Source organism: Oryx dammah, unplaced genomic scaffold (genome assembly GCF_014754425.2).
Source record: "Oryx dammah isolate SB20612 unplaced genomic scaffold, SCBI_Odam_1.1 HiC_scaffold_11164, whole genome shotgun sequence".
NCBI classification, from domain to species: Eukaryota; Metazoa; Chordata; class Mammalia; order Artiodactyla; family Bovidae; genus Oryx; species Oryx dammah.
The window spans coordinates 3,036,037-3,053,282 of record NW_024080557.1 but is presented as its reverse complement, the minus strand read 5'-3'; positions in this window follow the sequence as shown (position 1 = coordinate 3,053,282).

The window sequence follows — 17,246 nt, the reverse complement described above, 5'->3', positions numbered from 1 at the left end:
CTGGACTCAGCACTAACACATTATGCAATAACTGTCTCAAAATGGATCATGAATCTAAATGTAAGATACCAAATTATAAAACTTTTGGAGAGAAATCTTATGTCCTTACAACACCCAAAGTACAATCATGGGAGAAAAACACAGGTAGATTGGTTTTATTAAAATTTAAAAAACTATTTTTGAAAGACACTATAAAGAGAATAAAAAGATGACTGTCAGGAGCTCAGCTGAGCTGAGTTGCCACGTGTTAGAATAAGTGGTTAGAAGATGAGAACATTAGGATGATCTACAGAGTTGAAGACATAAACATCAACTAAACCAATAAAATAGCAATAAAAATCAAAGGAGAAATGTGTGATTAAAGGATGGAGGCAATAAATATATGAGAATCCCAGAGAAACTTTTAGTTCCAGACAGTTAAAAAGTACCCCCAAGCAAATGAACAAATCCACATGCAATGATGGGAGTGTGTTTAAAGGATTTAAGAGGTAAGTGAAAGAGCTTCCAATGACCAAAAATACAACGACGTGAACAAAATAAACAATGTTACAATGGATTATAGTCCAAATTAGAAAATAAATATCCTATGCCCATACAGATAAATAGTGGAAACAGTGGCGGACTTCATTTTGGGGGGCTTCAAAATCACTGCAGATGGTGATTGCAGCTGTGAAATTAAAAGCTGCTTACTCCTTGGAAGGAAAGTTATGACCAACCTAGACAGCATATTAAAAAGCAGAGACATTACTTTGCCAACAAGGGTCCGTCTAGTCAAGGCTATGGTTTTTCCAGTGGTCATGTATGGATGTGAGAGTTGGATGATAAAGAAAGCTGAGCACCAAAGAACTGATGCTTTTGAACTGTGGTGTTGGAGAAGACTCTTGAGAGTCCCTTGGATTGCAAGGAGATCCAACAAGTCAATCCTAAAGGAGATCAGTCCTGAATGTTCATTGGAAGGACTGATATTGAAGCTGAAACTCCTATACTTTGGCCACCTCATGCAAAGAGCTGACTCATTGGAAAAGTTCCTGATGCTGGAAAAGATTGAAGGTGGGAGGAGAAGGGGATGACAGAGGATGAGGTGGTTGGATGGCATCGCCGACTCAATGAACATGAGTTTGGGTGAACTCCGGCAGTTGGTGATGGACAGGGAAGCCTGGCATGCTGCAGTCCATGGGGTTGCAAAGAGTCAGACATGACTGAGCTGCTGAACTGAACTGAACTGATACTAATAAAAATAAATGAGTAATTATATTTGGAAAAAGTCAAATCTCTCATGTAGAAAAATTTTAAGTAATTTATGTAGAGCCTCACATTCACCTGCATAATGAGTTCATAACTCCCAGTCCTAAAGTTAGGCCACAGATAGTGAAATTTTCCATAGTGTCCAGTATGATAAAGTAAGCAAATAATGTATTTCAGTGGAGAAACGTAAGAACACTATTTCAGTCAGCTAATCAAGGTCAAGATTGGGTGTGAGAAGTCATATTGATAGTATATATCAAGTATGATGTAACGAGAATGACGTTGCCTCTATAATCTTCATCTGATAAAACCACTGAAGTTGTTTAGTCACTAAGTTGTGTCTGACTTTTCTGTGACCTCATGGACTATAGTTCCTCTGTCCATGAGATTTCCCAGGCAAGATTACCAGAATGGGTTGCCATTTCCCTCTCCAGGGCATCTTCCTGACACAGGGATCAAACCTGTATGTCCTGCCTTGGCAGACACATTCTTTATCACTGAGCCACCAGGAAAGCCCTGATAAAATCATAATAGTCAGTATACTCATGAGCAAAATTAAGACAAAACTTAAACAAGAGTATCTACAAATATATGATTAGTCTTTGCAATCCCATCTAGGTCATCAAAAACAAGAAATTTCCAAAGAAGTGTCATAGCCAAGAGGAGCCTAAGGAGACATGACCGTTAAATATATGGTATCCTAGGTAGGAAGGATAAATGATAGGAATATAAAAATGACATTAGGTTAAAACTGAGGAATTATGAATATTTTATGGGCTTTAATCAATAATTATGCATCAGTATTTGTTCTTTAGTTGTTATGTACCATACTAATTTAAGATTCTAATAACAGGGAAACAAAGGTGTGCAGTATTGAAAAATCTATTTTGCAACTTTTGTAAACCTAAAATCATTCTAAAATAACAGTAAATATTTAAAAACATTGTCAGAAAAAAAAAAAAAAAACCTGTGTGGTAGGTAAATGGAAAATCTAAATCTCAGAGACATTAACCGACTCCATTTAAGTTTAGTGTAAAAGATAGCCTAGAAACTTCACTTTTCTGTGATTCTAAATATTTTATTTTTGGTTAAATACCAATATTTTTTATGTAAAAATATACTCTATATTCTCATATATGATCTAGGCTCAAGTTCCTATACCCTCAGAAAATGTAACATGCAAATAGTAATTGAAATTTGCTTAGACAACTGTTAGTTTATTACTCTCAAAAGAGGGAGAGTAAAGATGCATTTTGGGTGTTTTCCAGGGTCCCCTTTGGAATCCAATAAAAGATGTACTTGAAGAAAGATGTTAAAACTTTCAATGACTTTTTCAAAGCAGCATATCTTGAAGTAACCACTCTGAGTGACAGCTGAACACAAACTTCTGACTGGTAGAAGAACAGTCATGTTCACAGTACATAAATATTCACAAAGATGGATCTTTAAATATAACTTGCAAATAATCTGACAGGTAAGATGTATTTTTATGTTTCCCAGAGGAATACAATGAATTTTTATTCTTTTATTCTTTTCATTTTCTTTTGGTGAGTTTTAGCAAAGTTGTTTACAATTTCAGCATCTACTTTAAATTTTCAAATAAGTTGCTTGGCAGTTTCAATTGGTTTTATATTAATCTTTACTGGGTTACTGAATCTGTATATTTAAATCATAAGATTTTTATTTGCCTTTTACATCTCACATGTGCATATCTCTGTAAAATTTAGTAACATTGGTTAAATAGTAATATATAAAAATATTCACTATAATGTTGTATGTGAAATACTAGTACATTATTGATATGGTAACATGGGACATATCAACAGTTTTACTCTGTCACATTACTCATAAAGACAAGGTTATGAAATACTTGTTGTTCAGTTGCTAAGTCATGTCCAACTCTGTGAACCACAAAAACTGCAGCACAGCAGATTTTCCTGTCCTTCACTATCTCCAGGAGGTTGTTCAGACTCATGTTCATTGAGTCAGTGATGCCATCCATCTCGTCCTAGTTATCCCCTTCTTCTGCACAATCTTTCCCAGGATAAGGGTCTTTCCCAATGTGTCAGCTCATTGCATCAGGTGGCAAAATTATTAGAGCTTCAGCTTCAGCATCTGTCCTCCCAATGAGTGTTCAGGGTTAATTTTCTTTAGGATTGACTGGTTTGATCCCCTTGCTGTCCAAGGGAATCTCAAGAGTCTTCTCCACCACCACAATTTGAAAGCATCAATTCTTCAGTGCTCAGATTTCTTTATAGTCCAACTCTGACATTCATACATGAGGACAGGAAAAACCATAACTTTGACTATCCAGACCTTTGTGAGCAAAGTGATGTCTTTGCTTTTTAGTATGCTGTCTAGTTTTGTTATACTTTTTCTTCCAAGGAGCAAGCACCTTTTAATTTCATGGCTTTAGTCACTGTCCGCAGTGATTTTGGAGCCCAAGAAAATAAAGTCTATCACTATTTTCACTTTCCACCCATCTATTTGCCATGAGGTGATGGGACCGTATGCTATGATCCTAGTTTTTTGTATGTTGAGTTTTAAACCAGCTTTTTCACAGTCCTCAAGAAGAGGGCTTTTTAAACATCTTTTTCACACTTTTCAAGAGGCTCTTTAATTCTTCTTCATTTTCTGCTACTAGAGTAGTATCATCTGCATATCTGATGTTGATATTTCTCCTGGCAATCTTCAGGCCAATATAGAAAAAGAGGAATTATTTTTACCTTCATACTTGAAAAAGCTAAATATCTAGTCAAAGTATTAAAAGTAATATATTTTAGTTAATTTTTACATGATAGAAATAGTAGACAATGCAGGACACTGATTTCTGAGAAAGAGGAGGCAAAGAGAATTAGCCCTAATTTATTAGTTCAAAAGAGACAGCTGGAAAATCCAAGTCATAAAGAATTTGCCAAAAACATATTAAAATAGAAAAAGTTAAGAAAACAGAATGAGAGAGAGAAAACATCTCAAAATTTTAGCTAAGGAGTAATCAGCACCAGAGAGTTTAAAATACTATACAAAGCCAGAAAAAACAGTCACCAAAAACGAGCATGAGAAATAATCCAATGTTCTCATAAAAAAGTGGAGAAGATTATTTCCTATTTCTGTCACTTGAGGAGAAACACCATAAATCACAGGGCATCAGATAGAGTACTCAGAAGGATATTGACTCAATAGTGGCAAAAATGGGCAACAGACTGATAGCTACTTGCGTCCTATAAATCAAAGCTTAAATCTAGCCTTGAAAGAAACAAACTGTCTACAAGATATTTAGTGTGTCTTAGAATAAAACCCAGTAGCACTTTGGGAATACATAAATATCTAGCAGCTAACAGGGTAAAATTCACAATATCTGACTCCTAATCAAGATTAATGAGGTATTCAAGAAGCAGAGAAATATAAACTCTGATGAGGAGAAAAATCAATAGGCTCACGCCAAGAAAAAACATGATAGACAATAGAAAAAGACATTCAAATATTTATTGTAATTAAAATTTATGTTTAATAACTTAGATGAAAGATTGAGCATATTAATAAATATTTAAAACATGGAAACTGTCAATAAAATTAAATTTCCAGAGATGAAAATGATAAGATCTAAGAACTTCACTATATGAAATAAATAAACTAGAAACTGCAAGAAACAAACAAACAAACAAAAAATAGCAAGATGAGTGAGCTGAGGCCAAAGCAATAGGTGCATCTAAAATAAAATAATAGAAAAAAAAGAGGATAAGAATGTATTAGCAGACTACCAGTGAGCTATGGGACAGCTCTAAATGATCAAATATATGAAAAATTTCAATTTAATACAGAGAATTAGAAAAGTTAAAATATTTGAAGAATTAGTAGTAGGCATCTTTCCAAATTTTACTAAAATAGAATAGCCAAATTTAACAAAATCCAAGTATAAGAAATATGAAGAAAATTATAGTATATCCCATAGAGTTAAAGCCAGTGATAAATAGAGAATGGAAAGCGAGTAGAGAAAAAAGAAATATTGCAAAACTGAACAAAATAATTACAGCTAATTTCTTTTACAACGAATTATAAAACAGAAAACAATGAGATTACACACTTCAATTCCTAAAGAATAAAGCTGTTAAACTAAATGGCTATAATCAGTAAATATATCTTTTAAAATTAGCAGAACAATTTCTTCAGATATATAAAGGCTGAAATAATAAATTGTAGACCAGTACTACATAAAATCATTTATGAAAAACACATAAAATAATATGGAAATCTCTATCTATTCAAATAAACAGATATCAGTGAAAACTGTAAAGATGTATACAACCCTAAAATATATTATCACTTTAAAGTGACTAAAGGTAACTGATGCATAAATATTTACAATACATTATACAATTAATTATATATATAGAAATAAAAATTATGACAGCAATTGTACAAAGCTTGGAAGTAATTTAAGAGAATTCAGTTGGAAGATTATCATCTTACTATGAAGTGGTAAAATATTCAGTTCAGTTTAGTTCAGTTCAGTCGCTCAGTCGTGTCCGACTCTTTGCGACCCCATGAATCACAGCACGCCAGGGCTCCCTGTCCATCAACAACTACCAGAGTTCAATCAAACTCATGTCCACCGAGTCGATGATGCCATCCAGCCATCTCATCCTCTGTCGTCCCCTTCTCCTCCTGCCGGTAATCCCTCCCAGCATCAGGGTCTTTTCCAGTGAATCAACTCTTCGAGTGAGGTGGCCAAAGTATTGGAGTTTCAGCTTCAGCATTAGTCCTTCCAATGAACATCCAGGACTGATCTCCTTTAGGATGGATTGGTTGGATCTCCTTGCAGTCCAAGGGACTCTCAAGAGTCTTCTCCAACACCACAGTTCAAAAGCATCAATTCTTCAGCGCTCAGCTTTCTTCACAGTCCAACTCTCACATCCATACATGAGCACTGGAAAAACCATAACCTTGACTAGACGGAACTTTGTTGGCAAAGTAATATCTTTTCTTTTCAATATGCTATCTAGGTTAAAATGCACTTATTACATATTAGCATGAACACTGAAAAACATTATAGTTATTGCTAATAAAAAAGTAAAAACATTAACAATGACCAATGCAATCTAAAATGACACATAAAAGGAAAATAATGAAAGAATGGAAAACAGAGTAGAATGGTGGTAGCTAGGGGCTGAGGACCATGGTAGGGGAAATGAGTAGTGAAAGAGTACAAACTTCCAGTAATAAGATGAGTAAGTAATGGATATTCAAATATGTTTTAAAAGACCAAACTGGAATTGAGTTAGATGAGCACTAAATTAGATTAAAATTAAACAAAATTCATAACAGATATTTTGACAAAGCATAAATATTGTAAAAATAAATAATATGCTTAATCATGAGTCTAAAAGAATACACAACTAAGTTTTGAAAAATTGAACTGATACATAATATATGTTCAGTCAGTTTAGTTGCTCAGTCATGTCTGACTCTTTGTGATCTCCCCAAGGATTGTAGAAGCCAGGCTTCCCTGTCCATCACCAACTCCTGGAGCATAATCAAACTCATCCCCATTGCTTTGGTGATGCCATCCAACCATCTCCTCCTCTGTCATCCCATTCTCCTCCCACCTTCAATCTTTCCCAGCATCAGGGTCTTTTCAAATGAATCACTTCTTCGCATCAGGTGGAAAAAGTATTGGAGTTTCAGTTTCAGCATTAGTCCTTTCAATGAATATTCAGGACTGATCTCCTTTAGGATTGACTGGTTGGATCTCCTTGCAGTCCAAGGGACTCTCAAGAGTCTTCTCCAACACCACAGTTCAAAAGCATTGATTCTTTGGTGCTGAGCTTTCTTTATCATCCAGCTCTCACATCCATATATGACAACTGGGAAAACCATAGTTGTGAATAGATAGATTTTGTTGGTAAAGTAATGTCTCTGCTTTTAAAGATGCTGTCTAGTTTGGTCATAGCTTTCCTTCCAAAGAGTAAGCATCTTTTAATTTCATGGCTGCACTCAATATCTGCAGTGATTTTGGAACCACCACCACCCCCCCCACCACCAAAAAAATAAATAAATAAAGTCTGTCACTGTTTGCACTGTTTCCCCATCTATTTGCCAGGAAGTGATGGGACCAGATGCCATGATCATAGTTTCCTGAATGTCAAGTTTTAAGCCAAATTTTTCAGTCTCCTCTTTCAATTTCATCAAGAGGCTCTTTAAATCCTCTTTACTTTCAGCCATAAGGGTGGTATCATCTGAATATCTGAGATTATTGATACTTCTGGAAATCTCGATTCCAGCTTGTGCTTCATCCAGCCTGGCATTTCACATGATGTATTCTGCATATAAGTAAAATAAGCAGGGTGACAATATGGAGCCTTGATGTACTCCTTTCCCTATTTAGAACCAGTCTGTTGTTCCATGTCCAGTTCTAACTGTTGCTTCCTGACCTGCATACAGAGTTCTCGAGAGGCAGGTCAGGTGATCTCGTATTCCTATCTGTTTAAAATTTCCACAGCTTGTTGTGATCCACACAGTCAAAGTCTTTGGCATAGTCAATAAAGCAAAAGTAGATGTTTTTATAAAAGACTTAAAATCTTTTTTTTTCTCTTTTTGTAGGATCTTCCCTTGTGGCTCAGATGGTAAAAGAATCTGCCTGCAGTGCAGGGGAGTGCAATGCAGGAGACTGCAGTTTCAATCCCAGGGTCAGGAAGATCCCCTGGAGAAGGGAATGACTACCCACTCCAGTATTCTTGCCTGGAGAATCCCATGGATAGAGGATGCTGGCAGGCTACAGTCCATGGGATAACAAAGAGCTGGACATGACTTGAGCAACGAACAGTTTCACATTCCCATGCAGGATTTAATTCCCTGGCAGAGATTGAATCCTACCCCATGCAGTGGAAGCATGGAGTCTTAACCACTGGACAAAAAGAGAAGTCTCCAGAAGATGCAAAAATCGGACAGCACAAAATGTATGTAAAGGAGAAATATTAAACTTCAGAATAAGATTCAAAGTAAGTTGATATCAACTTAAATTAGACTATTATGGATACAAATTGTTATAAATAAGCCTATAACACAGAGACTGAAAATAAAAGGTTGGAAAAAGATATTCTCTGCTAATAGAAGCTAAAATAAACCTGGAAGAGCTATACTTAAAACAAACAAACAAAAAGAATAGACCTCAACACAAAGTCTGTAATAAGAGACAAAGAAAGATGTCACATAATGTTAAAGGTTCAGCAGTATGTGAACCGTGAACTTATAGATGTTCAAGCTGGTTTTAGAAAAGGCAGAGGAACCAGAAATAAAATTGCTAACATCTGCTGGATCATTGAAAAAGCAAGAAAGTTCCAGAAAAAACATCTATTTCTGCTTTATTGACTATGCCAAAGCCTTTGACTGTGTGGATCACAATCAACTGTTGAAAATTCTGAAAGAGATGGGAGTACCAGACCACCTGACCTGCCTCTTAAGAAATCTGTATGCAGGTCAGGAAGCAACAGTTAGAACTGGACATAGAACAATAGACTGGTTCCAAATAGGAAAAGGAATACATCAAGGCTGTGTACTGTCACCCTGCTTATTTAACTTATATGCAGAGTACATCATGAGAAACACTGGGCTGGAAGAAGCACAAGTTGGAATAAAGATTGCTGGGAAAAATATCAATAACCTCAGATATGCAGATGACATCATCCTTATGGCAGAAAGTGAAGAGGAACAAAAAGCCTCTTGATGAAAGTGAAACATGAGAGTGAAAAAGTTGGCTTAAAGCTCAACATTCAGAAAACGAAGATCATGGCATCTGGTCCCATCACTTCATGGGAAATAGATGGGGAAACAGTGTCAGACTTTGTTTTGGGGGGCTTCAAAATCACTGTAGATGGTGATTGCAGCCAAGAAATTAAAAGATGCTTACTCCTTGGAAGGAAAGTTATGACCAACCTAGACAGCATATTAAAAAGCAGAGACATTACTTTGCCAACAAAGGTCCATCTAGTCAAGGCTATGGTTTTTCTAGTGGTCATGTATGGCTGTGAGAGTTGGACTATAAAGAAAGCTGAGCACAGAATAATTGATGTTTTTGAATTGTGGTGTTGGGGAAGACTTTTGAGAGTCCCCTGGATAGCAAGGAGATCCAACCAGTCCATCCTAAAGGAGACCAGTCCTGGGTGTTTATTGGAAGGATTAATGTTGAGGCTGATGCAAAGAGCTGACTCATTTGAAAAGACCCTGATGCTGAGAAAGATTGGGGGCAGGAGGAGAAGGGGACAACAGAGGATGAGATGGTTGGATGGCATCTCTGACTCAATGGACATGGGTTTGGGTGGACTCTGGGAGTTGGTGATGGACAGGTGGTGTGCTGTGGTTCATAGGGTCGCAAAGAGTCGAACACGTGTGAGTGACTTAACTGAACCTAACTGAATGTTAAAGTAGTCAATCCAACAAGAGTATAAAATATGTATATATATTTATGCACCCAGCATAAAAGCATCTAAATATATGAATCAAACACTAACATACATAAAGGGAGAAATAAACAGCAACAAATTAATAGAAGTGGACTTTAATACACCACTTACATCTATGATTAGATCATCTAGACAGAAATATCTGCCTCATAAGACATGTTAGACCAGATGGACTTAGCATATTTACAAAGCATTCCATCCAAAAGCAACAGGATACAGATTCTTCTCTTTTTTTATTTTATTTTACTTTATTTTAATTTATTTTTTATTTTACTTTACAATTCTATATTGGTTTTGCCATACATTGACATGAATCCACCATGGGTGTACATGCGTTCCCAAACATGAACCCCCCTCCCACCCCCCTCCCCACAACATCTCTCTGGGTCATCCCTGCGTACAACCTAGATGTCCATCAGCAGATGAATGGATAAGAAAGCTGTGGTACATATACACAATGGAGTATTACTCAGCCATTAAAAAGTAAGCCAGAAAGATTCTTCTCAAATACACATGGATCATTTTCCAGACTAGGTCATGTGTTTGACCTCAAATCAACTCATAATAAATGTAAGAGTATTGAAATCATATCAAGAATCTTTCCCCTACCACCATGGTATGAATTAGAAATTAATTATAATTAAAAAAACTGGAAAATTGACCAACATGTGGATATTATGTGACAGGCTATTAAATGACCAACAGGCAAATGAATGTCAAAAGAGAGATCAAAAAATACCTGGTGACAAATGAAAATGGAAACACAAAAATCCAATATCTATGGATACAAGAAAGTTGAGCACTGAAGAATTGATGCTTTTGAACTGTGGTGTTGAAGAAGACTCTTGAGAGTCCCGTAGATTGCAAAGAGATCAAACCAGTCCATCCTAAAGGGACTCAGTCCTGAATATTCATTGGACGGACTGATGCTGAAGCTGAAGCTTCAATACTTTGGTCACCTGATGCAAATAGCTGACTCATTGGAAAGACCTGTATGCTGGGAAAGATTGAAGGCAGGATGAGAAGGGTGCCACAGGATGAGATGGTTGGATGGAATCACCGACTCAATGGGCATGAGTTTGAGCAAGCTCTGGGAATTGGTGATGGACAGGGAGGCCTGGCATGCTGCAGTCCATGGGGTTGCAAAGAGTCAGACATGACTGTGTGACTGAACTGAACTGACTGATGGGATACCACAAACCAGTTCTATGAGAGAAGTTCATAGCAGTACAAGTCTACCTTAGGAAAGAAAAAAAAAAAATCTCAAATAAATGATTTAAAATGATAGCTCAAGAGACTAGAAAAAGGAAGAACAAGTGAAACCAAAGTTAGAAGAAAGGAAAGAAAAATTAGAGCAAAAATAAATGAAATGGCGGCTAAATAGACATTGGGTTTCCCTGGTGGCTCAGACGGTCTCCCATAGACAGAGGAGCCTGATAGGCTACAGTCCATGGGGTCGCAAAGAGTCGGGCATAACTTAGAGAAGATCAATAAAACCAAGAGCTGGTTCTTTGAAATGTAAAGAAAACTGACAAATCCTTAACTAGAATCAACAAGGAAAAAAATCTCAAATAAACAAGAAATTAAAGAGGAAATATTACAGTTAAAACCACAGAAAAACAAAGGATCATCAAAGATTACTAGGAATAATTATAAGCCAACAAATGGACCACCTTGAAGAAACTGATAAATTCCTAGAAACATAGCACCAATCAATATTGAATCATGATAAATAGAAAATATGATTATTAACTAGGGATTGAATCAGTAATCATAAACTCCCAAAAACAAAAGTCCAGGACTAGAGTGCTTCACACGTGAATTCTTCCGAACATTTAAGAGTTTATGCCTAATCCCAAACTTCAAAAAATTAAAGAAGGAATACGTTTCAACTCCTATGAGAGCGGTGTTACTGTAGGACCAAAACCAGATATGCATCACAAAATTGTAAATCATAGACTAATATCACCAATGAATATAGATGTAAAACTCCTAAACAAAACATTAGCAAACCAGATTCAACAATACATTAAAAGGAGCTATACATACATCCTTGACATCCTATATAGTGTCTAGATCAAGTGGAATTTATCTGAGAGATGAAAGGAGGATTTGATATTTGAAAATCAATAAATGTGATACACTGCATTAACAAATTAAAAAATAAAAATCATATGAAAATTTCAATAGATGCAGAAAAGCTCAGCATCCATTTATGATAAAAAATTTCAACAAAGTGGGTATGCATGAAACATACTTCAACATAATAAAAACCATTTATGACAAACCTACAGCCAACATCATACTCAATGGTAAAATGTTGAAAGCATTTCCTCTAAGATCAGGAGCAGGATAAGGTTGCCTCACAACTTTTATGTAATATAATATTAAAAGTTCCAGTTGCAAAATTCAGACAATAAAAAATATTGAAGAAATCCAAATTGGAAAAGAGGAAGGAAACTGTCACTGATGATGTGATACTATATATAGGAAATTCTAAAAATACCAAAAAGCTATTAAAACTTATCAAAGAATTTAGTAGAGTTACAAAATGCAAAAGTTTGTAGTCATAAGTCAGTTGTATTTCTACACATTAACCGCAGATTACCAGAAAGAAAAATAAGAAAACAATCCCACTTACCATCACATCAGAAAGAATAAATCTAACTAGGGATAAATCTAACTAAGGAGGTGAAGGACCTATATTTGGAAAACTAAAAGATGCTGATGAAAGAAACTGAAGACAACACAAACAAATGGAAAAATATCCCTTGCTCAGGGATTGGAAGAATCCAATCTATAGGGAATCTACAGATTTAATGTAATTGCTATCAAAATACCAGTAGCATTTTCCAAAGAACTAGAACAAATAATTCTAAAACTTGTATAGAATCAAAAAACACCCAAATAGCCAAAGCAATCTTGAGAAAGATTGGAGGCCAAGTGCTTCCTGATTTCAGACTATATTACAAACTTATAGTAGTTAAAATAGCATGGTGTCAGCATAAAAACAGACCTTATATCAATGGAGTGGAATAGAGAGCACAGAAGCAAACCTACACATATATGGTCAACTAAATTATGACAAAGAAGCCAAGAATATGCAATAGGAAAGGAAAATCTCTTTTATAAATGGGAAATTTGGATAGCAACATGAAAATGAAAAAATCTGGACCACTATCTTACATCATATACAGAAACTAATTTGAAATGGAGTAAAGAATTGGACATAAGGTGTGAAACCATAAAACAACCAAAAAATGCAGGCAGTAAGTTCCTTGACATAGGTCTTGGAGATCATTTTTTAAACTGACACCAACTGGATTACATCAAACTAAAAAGCTTCTGTACAGCAAAAGAAACCATCAAAAGCTGAAAAGACAAACTACTGAAGGTGAGAAAATATTTACAAATCATATGTCTGATAAAGGGCTAGTATCTAAAATAAAGAAAGATCATAATTCAAAAGTACAAAACACCAAGTAATTAAAAAAATAGGTATCCATGCATACTAAGTCACTTCAGTCATGTCCGACTCTCTGTGATCCTATGGACTGTAGCCCACCAGGCTCTTCTGTCCATGGACAGACGATATTAATAGACATACAGACAGTCAACAGTTATAACAAAATATGTTCTACATCTTTAAACACTGGGAAATACAAATCAAAATCACAATGAGATATCACCTCGTATCTGTTAAAATGACTAGACTAGAAATAACAAGTATTAATGAGGATTTGGAAAAAGAGAACCTGTGCACTGTGTGTGGGAATGTAAATTAGTATAACCACTGTGGAAAAGAGTAGGGAGGATCCTTAAAACTGAAAAACAAGACTACTATATCATCCACCAATTTCACTCACAGGTATTTATCCCAGGAAAACAGAAACACTAACAACAGCAAAAAAATACATGCCTCTGCATGTTCATTGCAGCGTTATTTACAGCAGCCATGGCATGAAAATAACCTGAGAGTCCATAAATGGATGAACAGATAAAGACATAGTGATAAATGAATGGGAGTGTAATGAAACATCATTGAGCCATAAAAAGGAATATTGCCCTTTGTGATAACATGGATAACATCAAGGGCACTATAGTAAGTGAAATAAATCAGAGAAAGACAATTACCATATGATCTCATATATATATATGAAATCTACAAACAAACAAACCAACACCATAAATAAAGACAACAGATTGTGCTTGCCAGAGACAGAGGGGTGGGGTAGGTGAGGATTTAGTGAACTTTTTGTGTGTTTGTTTGGCTTTGGTTTAAATTGAAAACAAAAACAAAAACAAAAACAAAAAAAAGGAAGTCAAAATAGCTTAAAATAGAAAAACAAATGAAAAAGATTTGCTCTATCTGACTTCAGTATTTATTATGAAATTGCAATAATCAAGAGGTATAGCATTGGCATAAGGACAGAATAGTACATAATGGAACAAGATAGAGCGTACAGAAATAGACTGTATATATATACACACACATATATATATTCAGTTAGCTTTCAACAAACAAGCAAAGAATTTCAGTGGAGAAAGGATCATCCACCTACCTGTGCTGGAATGATTAGATATCCATATGCCAAAAAATAAACTTTGGTCCATACCTAATGTCATATTCAATGTTGATTCCAAATACTCACAGTCCTTAAATGTAAAAGTTATATCTCTTAAACTATTGGAAGGAGAAAATCTTTATGAAGTTGTTCTAAGAAAATCTTTTTATATGTGACATCAATGAATGATCCACACAAAAAATTGATATTTGGACTTCATTAAAATTAACCATTTTTCCTTTATTGAGATTTTTCAGAGACTGAAAATAATTAGGAGATTATGTTTGAAAATTTTATATCTAATACAAAATGAGTATCTATAAGATAGATGTTTCACAATCAAATTTGAATAACTAATTTTAAAATATATGACCACAGATTTAAAAAGTCACTTGACTAGATTGCATGCACAAATGGTAAACTAGCACATATAAACATGCTCAACATTGGCAGTTACTAAGGAATTAGAAATAAAAATGTATTGAGATACCACTACACATCCAGTAGAATATTTACATTTAGAGTGACCAATGGAACTCATATACACTGCCATTGGCAATTTAAGCATGCACAAATATTTTGTAAATCAGCCTTGCAGTTTCTTCCAAAAGTGAAAAATACATTTAGCATGGGATCCACTCATTCAACTTTCAGGTATTTATGCAAGAGAAATGAAGCATATGTTTTTTTACAAATACTTGTACGTGAATGCTCAAAACAACTCTATTTGTAAAAGCTTCAAAATTCCCACCCACTTATGCATATACCTTCTCCCAAATACTCTATTAATTATTAATAGAGGTGTTGTTGTAGTGACTGAAATGTAATTAAGGTCCCAATTCAAGTTACCTTAAAATTATTCAGTTGAGCCTGACATAATCACATGAATAGGAATCTGAATATGAACTTCAGGACTAGGGAAGTCAGAGACTGGTAGCATATGAAGGATTTGACATCCTGTTGATGTTTATAAAGTAAGTAGGATATCTATCAATGCTGGTAGTATGCACATTGTACAAAGAAACCAGAGAATTGGAAGCATCAACATTGTTTTACTGCATGAGGCAAAACTTAAATTTCCTTTATTCTGTGTGTGTATGTGTGTATTCATGTATAAGTTTGTGCCTACACTCACATTGTTTATTACATGGAATAACATAATGACAGGTTAAACGCAAATTATAAGAGGTTGTTAATACTATAGAACATTAAAATATGTGCTGTCAAAATTAACTGACTAAAGCAGAGAAGTAGATAGGTTAAATATTGGTACAAAAAAAACTGGTTGTAAATCATAGAGGGAATATACTCATAATTTTTTGTATTATAAACACAAACCCATAGACTTAGATGACTATATTAATAAAAATACAAATCAGAAGAAGGAAATACATAACATATATATAGCACTTATCACTGTGGTTATATGTCAGTGCTTTTTATAGGTCAGAATTTTTTGTATCTCAACATTTCTATATATTATTTTTCTATTCAATGTAATAAATGAATACTTTTGAATAAAATAATGAATAAAAAATGTAAACTACCCAGGAAATACAATGACATTTCTCAGGTCACTTTATCCAATGACTTAGCAACACAGCAACTGTTCTACCTCTCTGAATTCACTTTATCTTTCTAGGATGAAAGCTCATCTATCTCCAGCTATTATGAGCTTCTTGCTGTTTGTTCAAAATCTAGGCCACACACAAGGCTTCCTCTTGGCCTTTGCTCACTTTCTTCTTTGCTTATTACATTCTTTCTCCATGTACCTACATGGATCACTTCCTCACTCCCTTTAAGTCTCTGCTCAAATGTCACCTTACAGAGAGATTACTCCCAGACCTTATTAAAATAGCAGTTCCCTACCTTGACATTCACAATCCACAGCATCCTCTTTCCCTTTTGTCATACCATTTATTACTATATTTTAAAATTATTTGTTTAATTCTTTAACTGGAATATAAATCCATGAATGCAAGAAAAGAAATTTATATGTTTTAATTTTTGTATTATTTTTAATACCTAGACAGTGCCAAGCATACCCCCAGGGCCTGATAAATAACTGTTGATACTGTTTTGAGAAGAAAAAATAAGAAGGTCATACTCATATTTTTCCTAAAACTGAATGCCTTAACAAGCAATATTCATTTTCACATCCATTTAAAATACTTCCATGATAAATATTTTTCAGATAAATACTAATGAATTATGACCTGCTTGGAATATACACTAAAGCAAGAAGAATTTTTATTCAAGAATTCCTTCTGAGCTAGCTTAAGTACAACACTGCTCCAGAAGCCAGAACAAGCTGCATTGATCTGCTACCTATGTGCAAGAATGGGTCTTCACTTTACAAGAGACTCAAGTATGTTAAGTTCAACTGTCAACTATGAAGAAACCTAAAGTATAAACTGGGTCTTTCTTAGAAGTGTAGATTATGCCATTAATTTATGTGTCCCATATAGGAGGAAATTTAGGATGCAATATTTGAAGGAACAATTAACCTTCCAACATGATTCAGCTTGGCTGTTTCCTATAAAGATATATTTGCATCTCTATTTTATTTTCTCTTTTCCTTTATGCTAGGATTTCCATGAGGACAAAATTTTATTTTGGAATTTGCACTAAAATTATAGCAATTACCTAAAAAGACTTGTAAATATTTAGGGGCCAAGAATTTAAAGAAAAGAAAGAAAGTGAAGTCACTCAGTCGTGCCCGACTCTTTGCGACCCCATGGATAGTAGCCTGCACCAGGCTCCTCCATCCATGGGATTTTCAAGGCAAGAGTACTGGAGAGGGTTGCCATTTCCTTTTCCAGGGGATCTTCCCAACCCAGGGATTAAACCCAGGTCTCTCACATTGTAGACAGACGCATTACCGTCTGAGCCACCAGGGAAGTCCAAAGGTATATTCTAAATGATAGTAATTATTTATATTTGTAGAACTTTATTGTATATGTATATTACATATATA